General features: G+C 37.0%; 1 non-coding gene across 1 annotated transcript; it reads right to left on the bottom strand.

Moving 5' to 3' along the window:
* Nucleotides 1-9,153: 9,153 nt before the first annotated feature.
* Nucleotides 9,154-9,278, bottom strand: LOC132224750 (small nucleolar RNA SNORA28). The gene has a single exon (XR_009450724.1). It is a non-coding gene; the product is annotated as a small nucleolar RNA SNORA28 (small nucleolar RNA).
* Between the last annotated feature and the right edge of the window lie 1,661 nt (nucleotides 9,279-10,939).

A 10,939-nucleotide genomic window follows, 5' to 3' on the forward strand; every position in this document is an offset into this window, starting at 1 on the left:
TGCTCCATCAATATTTCATTCTAATGGAAGAAGAACTTAAACAAGTAAACAAATAAATACATCCTATATAATAAAAGGCTAATATGCAAACTGACTGAACGGCTGAACAACCAGTCACTATGACATGACTGACCACCAGGGGGCAGACGCTTAATGCAAGAGCTGCCCCCTGGTGGTCAGTGCACCCCCACAGGGGGAGCACCGCTCAGCCAGAAGCCCAGATCACAACTTGAGCCCAGATCATGAGCGCAGTGGCAGTGGTGGGAGCCCCTCCCGCCTCCACGGCAGCACTAAGGATGTCTGACTGCTGGCTTAGGCTCACTCCCCTGAGGATCATGGACTGCAAGAGGGCGCAGGTTGGGTTGAGGGGACCCCTCTCCCTGAGTGCATGAATTTCGTGCATTGGGCCTCTGGTAATATATAATAGGATAACACTATGAAGAAAAATAAATCCAAGTGAGAGGATCGAGAGTAAAGGAGGGTGGTAGAATTTTAGAGAGGTCAGAAAAGATTTCTCAGAGAAGGTGATTTTTGAGCACAAATGAAGACTAGGTAATGTAAAATCCAAAAAGAGCATTTCAAGCATGAAAAACATAAGTAAATGCAAAGGCCCTGAGATGAGTGCTGTGCTTAAGGTGGGAGGATGGGTGAAGGGAGGTGGAGGAAAGTATAGGAGGACAAATAGTGATACTCGGAGACTTGACTTGGGATGGTGAATGTACAATACAGTGTACAGATGAAATGTTGTAGAATTGTGCAGCTGAAACCCATATAATTTTGTTAACCAATGTCACCCAAATAAATTAAATAAAAAGACAAAAAATTTAAAAGAAAAAGAAACAGAATGAATATGATTGCATCATCTCCACCACTAACACTACCATTGTCATATTTATCACCACCATCACTACCATCACCACCACCCTCAGCATTATCACCATCTCCACCACCACCATCACCACCACCACCACCATCATGATCATCCTGTAACACTGGGAAACTTTTCTCAAGGCTTCATAGGACATGCTCTTGATTTGGCTCCATAAAGATAGTCTTACATTAGGCAGAACATAGAGCTCAACAAAAGTCTAAATCTTTAAGGATGCCCAGGTTTTATAACACTGGGATTTTAAAAGTTAGGAAAACAAATTAGGCAGATATTTTCAGTTTTTAGCATGAGTAAGTATCCACTGAGCTACTTAAAAGTGCCATTACTGTATAAAGATCTTGATTTATTAGATCTAGAGTGAGCCCCAGGAATCCGTATGTGCAACAAACATTTTAGTTGGTTTCTTGATGCAAGTGGTCTAAGGACTATGCTTTAAAAATTCAATTTTAATGTCTTTTTAGGTATTGAGAATATCACAACTTTTACAGTTTAAAATCACTTTCATCACTGCACATTTGTGCTTGAACTCAATAATGGGGACCTAAAATCTTGTTCTCCAAATCACAAAAGTGACAGACAAGTCAAGACAAACCAACCTTAATGAGAAAACATCTAATATCTAAAAAATGATGGAGAAGTGAGACCAAGGAGTTAAAATTCATTGTCACTTGAATTATGACACTGATGACAATAATAATTTTGTTTTAATGTACTTTCACTTTCTAATTGACATCAATGACAAATCTTTTACTCCTAATATAATTTATGAGGAATTCTTCAAATAGATGCTATTTATAAAAGGTCTGGCACCTTACATTTCTAGAGAGTAATTTCATAGTTAATTAAGGTATGCCAAAGATGATTTACATAAATATTATTTATTTTCAAGTAGTAGATTATACAAATATTGGTGGCCTTTAAATAATTCTTTATAATATTTCAATACCCCATTCTTATTATCACAATAATGAATAAAAACTTTCAATGTATTGAAAATTTTAAGGAGTCCCAATTAATACAGAACTTTGGTTAATAAACTGATGGATAATAGAAAACTGATGTAACTATATTCCTTCCTTCAAATACCAATATTTGCAACATAGAAATGTTGTGCTTCCTATAAAATATTTCTTGCCTTTATGTCAAGCATCAATTGATAATTTCATCTTGCTTAATTACTTGGTAGTAGTCAAAGTGTCCTCTACACAACCTTCATGCCAAGATGATTATCTCATTTTCCAGTCTTTAAAAGTAGTTACTGGAGCATCATCCTGTTCTGCCTTAGAAAAGGAAAGTGACACCTAATATGGGTCAGCTGTTTGGGTATGAAGTGTGCTTTTTTTTCTTCCCTACTACTTAGTTCTTTTTATTATCTCATTTCAAAATGTTAATAAGGGGCTAGGAGACATCTGTTCCTGAAAACATAACCCTGAGACTACCATTCATAGAAACATAGAGGATATTAATACAGAAAACTAATTTTAGATCAGACACTGAGATTCTAACCTTCAGATGATTTACTATTCTTTTGTAAATAATTTTCAACGTGCTTTCTAACATAATAATGATTATTGTGATTATAATTTTAGTTGAAAGTTGAACTTGAAAGTAGACTGTTTTTTCATCCATGTGCATCACACATATGTATACTTAAAATTCAAAATATCTCTTCTCCCCACCCCCACCTCCACACCTCAAGTCTCAGTATACTGGTAATTCTTTAATCAGTTGTCTGCATTGAATATTATCCTGCTCTTAGTTAAGCACAAAGAGATTTTTGAACAGAATCACTGCTATTTGTCCATTAGTCTTTTCAGCATTCCTAAAAAGACATTTGATCACAAAATCCAATAAGCTTGGATTCTAAAATCCACAGCAGAATTTTAATAGCTGGAAGCAGTTAAATTTTTGGCCAAAGAGCAACCCAATTCAGCCCACAGTCTGGATGCCTGTGTGCCAGTGAGCCAGGATGCTACTCTGAGTAAAGTAGGGCCATTTATGATAATTTTTCTTCATTTTCCTTCCTCCTTCCCAAGGCAGGATTTTTTTAAAAAAAATTAAATTCTTTATTGTTTAAAGTATTACATAAGTCTCCTTTTTTCCCCATTGACCTCTCCCCAGCTTCTCCTACTCTTTAGTACATGCCCTCGCCCCCCTAGTGTCTGTGTCTATTGGCTATGCTTATCTGCATGCATACAAGTCCTTTGGTTGATCTCTTACCCCCTCCCCTGCCTTCCCTCATAGGTTGGATGGTCTGATCGATGCTTCTCTGTCTCTGGATCTATTTTTGTTCATCAGTTTATATTGTTCATTATATTCCACAAATGAGTGAGATCATGTGATATTTATCTTTCTCTGACTGGCTTATTTTGCTTAGCATAATGCTCTCCAGGTCCATTCATGCTGTTGCAAATGGTAAGAGATCAGTATAGTATTCCATTGTGTAGATGTACCACAGTTTTTTAATCTATTCATCTGCTGATGGGCACTTAGGGTGATTCCAAATCTTAGCTATTATAAATTGTGCTGCTATGAACATAGGGGTGCATATATCCTTTCTGATTGGTGTTTCTGTTTTCTTGGGGCATATTCCTAGAAGTGGTAAAAAGGCAGTTCCATTTTTAATTTTGGGGGGAAACTTCATACTGTTTTCCACAGTGGCTGCACCAGTCTGCATTCCCACCAGCAGTACAGAAGGGTTCCTTTTTCTCCACATTCTCGCCAGCACTTGTCATTTGTTGATGTTAGCCATTGTGACAAGTGTGTGATGGTACCTCGTTGTTTTGATTTGGATCTCTCGGATCATTAGTGACTTTGAGCATTTATTCATATGCCTCTTGGCCTTCTGTATGTCCATTTTCAAAAAGTATCTATTTAGGTCCTTTGCCCATTTTTTTTGATTGGATTGTTCATCTCCCTTTTGTTAAGTTGTATGAGTTCCCTGTGAATTTTGGTGATTAAATCCTTATCAGATGTAACATTGGCAAATATGTTCTCTCATGCAGTGGGAGTTCTTATTGTTTTGTTGGTTTCTTTTGCTGTGCAGAAGGTTTTTATTTTTATGTAGTCCCATATGATTTTTTTCTCTTCAGTTTCCATTGTCCTAAGAGATGTATCAGTAAAGATTTTGCTACCTATGTATTCTTCTAAGGTTTTTATGGTTTCCCATATTACATTTAAGTCCTTTATCTATTTTGGGTTTATTTTTGTGTATGATGTAAGTTGGTAGTCTACTTTCATTTTTTTGCATGTATCTGTCCAATTTTCCCAACACCATTTATTGAAGAGACTGTCTTGGCTCCATTGTATGCTCTTGCCTCCTTTGTCAAATATTAATTGAACATAATGGATTGGGTAGATTTCTGGTTTCGCTGTTCTATTCCGTTGGTCTATGTGTCTGTTCTTGTGCCAGTAGCAGGCAGTTTTGAGAACAGTGGTTTTGTAATATAGCTTGAAATCTGGTATTGTGATCCCTCCAACTCTGTTCTTCTTTCTCAGGATTCCTGAGGCTATTTGGGGTCTTTCTTCATTCCATATAAATTTTTGGAGAGTTTGTTCTAGGACTGTGAAATATGCCATTGGGGTTTTAATGGGGATTGCATTGAATCTATAGATCACTTTGGGTAGTATGGACATTTTAATGATGTTGATTCTACCAATCCATAAAGACAGGTATATTCTTCAATTTGTTTATGTCTTCCTCTATCTCTTTTTTCAACATCCTATAGTTTTCTAAATGTAGGTCTTTTACATCCTTAGTTAAGTTTATTCCTAGGTATCTTAATTTTTTTTGTTTCAATGGTAAATGGGATTTTTAAATTTGTTTATTTCTCTTTCTGTGAGTTTATTATTGGTGTATATAAAAAAGCCATAGATTTCTAGGTGTTAATTTTGTATCCTGCTACATTGCCAAATTCACTTATTAACTCTAGTAGTTTTTTTGATGGAGTCTTTAAGGTCTTCTATTTACAATGTCATGTCATCTGCAAATAATGACAGTTTTATTTCTTTTCCAATTTGGATGCCTTTTATTTCTTCTTCTTGTCTGATCGCTATGGCTAGCACTTCCAGTACTATGTTGAATAAGAGTGGTGAAAGTGGGCATCCCTATCTTGTTCCTCTTATTAGGGGAAATGGTTTTAGTTTTTGTGCACTGAGTATGATGTTAGCTGTAGGTTTGTCATATAAGGCTTTTATTATGTTGAGGTATGATCCCTCTATTCCCAGTTTGCTGAGAGTTTTTATCAAAAAAGAGTGTTAGATTTTGTCAAATGCTTTTTCTGCATCAATTTATATGATCGTGTGGTTTTTGTCTTTTAATTTGTTTATGTGATGTATCATGTTTATTGATTTGCAGATATTGTTCCAGCCTTGCATCCCTGGAATAAATCCCACTTGGTCATGGTGTATGATCTTTTTAATGTACTGCTGGATGTGATTTGCTAAAATTTTGTTGAGGGTTTTTGCATCTATGTTCATCAGGGGTAATTGCCTGTAATTCTCTTTCTTTGTGGTGTCTTTATCTGGTTTTGGGATTAGGGTAATGCTGGCTTCATAGAAAGGGCTTGGAAGTGTTCCTTCTTCTTGATTTTTTTTGGAATAGTCTGGGGAGAACTGGTGTTAGTTTTTCTTTGATAAAACTCCCCAGTGAAGCCATCCAGATTCCCAAGGGCAGTTTTGATCAGAAAGGCCTGAGAGCCTGATTTCTTCAGATCATGCTATAGTCTCCAGCTGCCTCTGATAAAGCAACATTTCTTTTGAGAGTACAGCACTTACTAGTAATAGGTAGTTGTTCATTTAAAATAGTAGGACTGCAACAATGTGACGGGCTGATTGTTGACTGCCAGTTAGCAAAGGAAAAGGCACATATCTCTTGAGTGTTTTGGACTGTGCCAGTCTGCAGCTGTGCTGTGGCATGTCACTAATGATGTAAGGCATATACAGCAGCCCCAAGTTTAAATCTTAGCATTTCATTCATTCCCTGGAATGTAAGCTTCATGACAGCAGGAGCTGTAAGTATAAGGTTCACTGTATCTCAAAGGCCTAGACAGAGGTGGCCACAGAAGTTCTGGATAGTATTAATCAACGCAAATGGAATTCTCTAATCATTTATTGAAGAGAAATTTATTGAACACTTACCAAGTAAAACCATTTGTCAAATACTTGTGTGGAATACAAAGGTAAATAAGATACAGAAGTTAACCTTAAGGGATTTTTAGTTTATTAGAGGAGTTAAGGATGATAATACAAAGAAGAAAATGATAGGCAATATTAGAGAGGTATTGGTTTTGTATTTTTTAAAATTATTTTAAAGACATTTCCCCATACCAACTTTAATGCCTTGGAAAAACACTCTGAAATGTGCTGCATGCTAAATAAGTGTGAAGGATTATTATAGCTCTAAATGGCTGTTTTCTCTGAAGAGGCCAATGTTGGAGTCACTGCTTTAAGAGACTTCCTCTTCCTAGATTTCTACAGATGTTTAAACCAAAGATGCAGACAATTTATAAGATCATAATCTTGGCCTGGCTGCACATTAGAATCACCTTCAGAGTTCTCAAAACTCCCAATGTTCAGGCCACACCCAGACCAATCAAGTCTGAATCTCAGGGTGTAGACCCACACATCTCCACTTGATAAAGCTCTCCAAGGGATCTCATTGGTTAAGACCATTGTTCCAAATCCTGTCTGCTCATAAGAATGATGAGGAGCTACTACCAGTAAAAACCAAGTGTCACCGCAAGGGATGCTGATTAATTTGTCTGGAATAGGACCTAGGCATAGATATATTTGTTTGATCTTTTAAATTTAATAGTAATATGTAATCAGGGTTGATATGAACAGAGTTAGGGAATAACAAAAATTATATCTAATTGTGGGGAAAATATATTTTTGTCATTGTCTATTGTTACTTATCATCTGTAATAAGTAATAGCAAGTTTAAGAGACTATTCTACTAATTTTTCCCAGTTTTAAGTGATTATGATAAAAATCACAAAGGGTTTCTATCCCTAAACCTATGACTGGTTAGGCCTGGGCAGGCATAGACTGTCCTGAAATTCTTGGCCCCATGAGCTGGTATGGTCACTCTTAGTCATTTCTCTTTGATGGAAAAAGCCTGGGCATGAATAGCGTGCAAGCCTGTGTGATCATTTCAACACAGATGTCACCACCCATAGGAGCCACCATCTGGGAAGGAACCTTATTTATCCCCTGCACATCGTACATGGATAAAACAAAACATTCTGTTTTTTCAACTGTGATTTGTTTATAAATACTTCTGTTGTGTAATCCATGATAAAGTTTGGAAACTTCTTGGATGATCAGTTACTCAGAACTATTGACATAAATGGATCCTTCTGACGCATTGTATCAACTATTTATATAAAGAAAGGATTACAAATTGAAAGTTTACTGGTAAAGTCATATACCTTCAATCAAAGGCAAAAATACAACTTTAATTTCAAAATTTAAATAACAGCATGCTGGTTTTACAGTCTTGAGAGAGTCTGTGTGATTTAAATGTACAAGAAAGAAGTGAGGGCAAGGTGAAGGAAAAGGTGAAATTGTTACAGGAAGACTAATGATTCTAAGTAAAGTCGGCAGGAATTCTGGTGTTTTCGGAGAAAAGAATTGACTCATCTCTTGACATTTAATTCATTTTACTTAGATCACTTAATATGAACTTTTCCTTATGCCTTCATAAAACTTCAAATTTCCATTCAAATGAATCACAGTTTATTTTGTTAGAAGTTTTTTTTGTTTGCTTTTTGTTCAGCTTCACCTGAACAAAGTCTGGCAAGTTATGGATTCATAACTGCAAAACTCTTCTTTGAGGAGAGCAATTTTGATGAGAAATGGAATCTAAGACAGCATTCATGTGCTTCTGTTCAATTTTCCAGCAGATTGTCTAACTGATCCTAGGCTCAAATAGCAACTTCAGTAAAGGGTCTACTCCTTCTGGCTAACCTTGGCTTCTCCTCAGAATATGCCTTCTTTTGGTAGAAGAGAAGGTAACATGCATGTACGGAATATCCATTGGATATGTTACTCCATGTAATTTGTACCACAATCCTAGATAGAAGTCATGGTAGATAATTATACTAATTTTAAGAGTAGAAAACAAAAATTATTAGAAATAACTAATATTTGTTTTAAAATATTTTATCATGTTCATTTTTATAGATGTAAATATGTAATTTGAAAAGGTCTACATCCATATTTTAGACTATTCATTTATATTCAGTTGATCCCATACCACTTAAGCTAGTTGGCAGCTAAGTGAATTGCAGGCATTGGGGAAAAAAATTACAGGCATAGGAAAAAAGAAAATCTGTGAAACACTGGACTCTCAAATAGAAACCTAAAATGTTCGGTCAATTATATTTGGATTAAGGGATTTTAAGAAGAATGTGTCATGTATTCTACTATCTGAATCTTTGAAAAGCTACCTTGCCCATTGATATCCTTCTTTCTTTCCTCTTCATTTTAAATACACTTTGGGGGGCACAAATTAAGGCCATGCTAGTTGTCTGAGCTGGTAACTCAAACCCCCTCATTGAGAACCTATCTGGAGCCAGAGATGGGAATAAATAGATAAAAATTCAAGTTCCTTATTGTAGCTGTTGAGTAGTGGTTCCTGTAAAAGGTGTTGGGGAGGAGGGACGCTATTGGTGGCGGTGTGTTGTTGCTCTTAGGACAGACCAAAATCTTTAATAGGACCACAGGCCCTACCTAATCTGCCCACCTCACTAGTCTGATCTCCCCCCACTCACCTCCTTGCAGTCTGGACTCTGACACACAGGCATTCCCCCAGGCTTCGTATGTGACAGGTTCACTTCATTCTCAGTCTTTGCCCAAATTCTTCTTCTACCCAGACAGGAAACCATTCTTCTCACTCCTTCCACTTAGCTCAAATGTGCTCAGGGCTCAGTTTAAACATTTGCTGCTGTGGAACACTCTCCTGATTCCCTCGGATTTGTGTAGGTCTGGAACGTACCGCCATAACACACTCTGGTTCCTCTTCTGTAACACTTAGGAGCTTCATTATTTCATACTTAATATCTGTCTTCTTTCGTCTAAGGGAATAACTAACACATTTATTGTCAGTAACAACTTTCTGAGGGAGCTGTTATTCCTACTTACAGATGTGATAACTGAGAGTTAGTGATATTGAATAACTTACCCAAGAAGACAGCAAGGAATAAGCCAGGATTTAAACATGGGTTTTGGACTCCAAACCCATATTCTTTTTTTTTTTTAATACTCTCTAAGTTTATATAAAGGCTTGTCTCATAGAGGAGAGAGCACTGGAATAGATTAGACTTTGTTGCTATCGCAAGCTCAAATTCTGTCAGACAGTTTGACCATCTGCCACAGAGTGTTACTTGCAACAAAGCCATACTCGGAATCATTACTGTTACCTGAGCTTCACCTGCATGTCTTCTTTTCTAATCCATACTTTGCACTTCACACAGTGCCAGAAGCATCTGTAAACTCATACATACTTGTTAAATGTAAGAATAACTTAGTTTCCAAAAAAAAGTAAGAATAAGCTCTAGCCAATTGGCTCAGTGGATAGAGTGTCGGCCTGTGGACTGAAAGGTCCCGGATTCGATTCCGGTCAAGGGCACATACCCAGGTTGTGGGCTCTAATCCCAAAAGGGAAGCATGCAGGAGGCAGCCAATCAATGATTCTCTCTCATCATTGATGTTTCTATCTCTCCCTTCCCCTCCCTTCCTCTCTAAAATCAATAAAGTTATATATATATTTTTAAAGTAAGAATAAAATAAAATAATATAAGAAAGCCCTGGCATCTGGAAACTCATAGCTAGGACTAAATAGAATAAACTATAGCCACAGAGTATCAAGAAGAGTCAGAGAGGGCCCTGATACATGACAAAAATAAACCACTTTCCAATCATGTGTCAACACAGAGACAGGGTGTGATGCAATCACAAAAATACCCAATGCCCTCCTCCCCTGGCTAAGATGCGCAGCTATTATTTCCTTACCAATGACAAGTCTAGCCTCACATCCTTCCTCTCTGTTCTTGAAATGTAGTTCTGCCCTCCGTTCCCATGGTAGGAGCCATTTTCAAGGATGTAGCTTTGAGTCAGTAAGGTGTTGCTGAGACCATCCGGACAGTGCACCTCTATATAAGCTATACAAGCTGTTATGATTCTGGTGGGTGGCACAGAGAACTCATCTTGTGGCTGCCCAAGAGGAGCCTTCTATGGAAGTCCCTTGCTTATTGAAATTATCACCTACAATCTGGAGTGGTCTGCATCTTTCTTAGGTCTCTACTTGCCCTTTGTATACCAGGGTCAGTTTGCAAACCATTACCAAGAAATCCTTTTACTATTGCTATAGACCAATGTGTGGCTGTTATAAAGGGGAATAGCCTGTTGGGTTTGTTTCCTGATGAAAATATCAAGGCTGAACCTAAATGCTGTGCATTCTGATAAGAAAACGCAATATGATATATTATAATCTATGAAAAAGGCACACTTTTTTATCATTTGATAAATTTATATTTTCTCAATGTAATGTCCTGGACTTATAAAGAAATTCAATGATTTCTCTCGTGATTGGATTTCCAAGGTTAGTTTAGTTTCTTACATGTTTTTAAGGACCTAAATTTCAGATCATATGGGCCTGGATTTAGAAATGATTTCTGTGTTTTTTAAAAAAAGATATTTTCTTTGTCATTCAACTCTAAATGTAATTGATTGTAGTTTTATCTGTGTATTGCTATAAAAATAATGTGTACTTGTGTGTGTGTGTGTGTGTGTGTGTGTGTGTGCACTAACAAGGCAAATACTATGTCTATGGTAGTCTTGGTTTGGGTATTTTTACAATCTAGATTGGTCTCAATAGGGAATTATCCTATCTAAAAAAAGAGAAACATGGTAATTGGCATACGACCGCTACCCTTCCCATTGGCTAATCAGGGCAATATGCAAATTAACTGCCAACCAAGATGGCGGCCAGCAGCCAGGCAGCTTGAAACTAACATGAGGCTTGCTTGCTTCAGTGATGGAGGAAAC

The sequence above is a fragment of the Myotis daubentonii genome, chromosome 1 (assembly GCF_963259705.1).
Source record: "Myotis daubentonii chromosome 1, mMyoDau2.1, whole genome shotgun sequence".
Lineage (NCBI taxonomy): Eukaryota > Metazoa > Chordata > Mammalia > Chiroptera > Vespertilionidae > Myotis > Myotis daubentonii.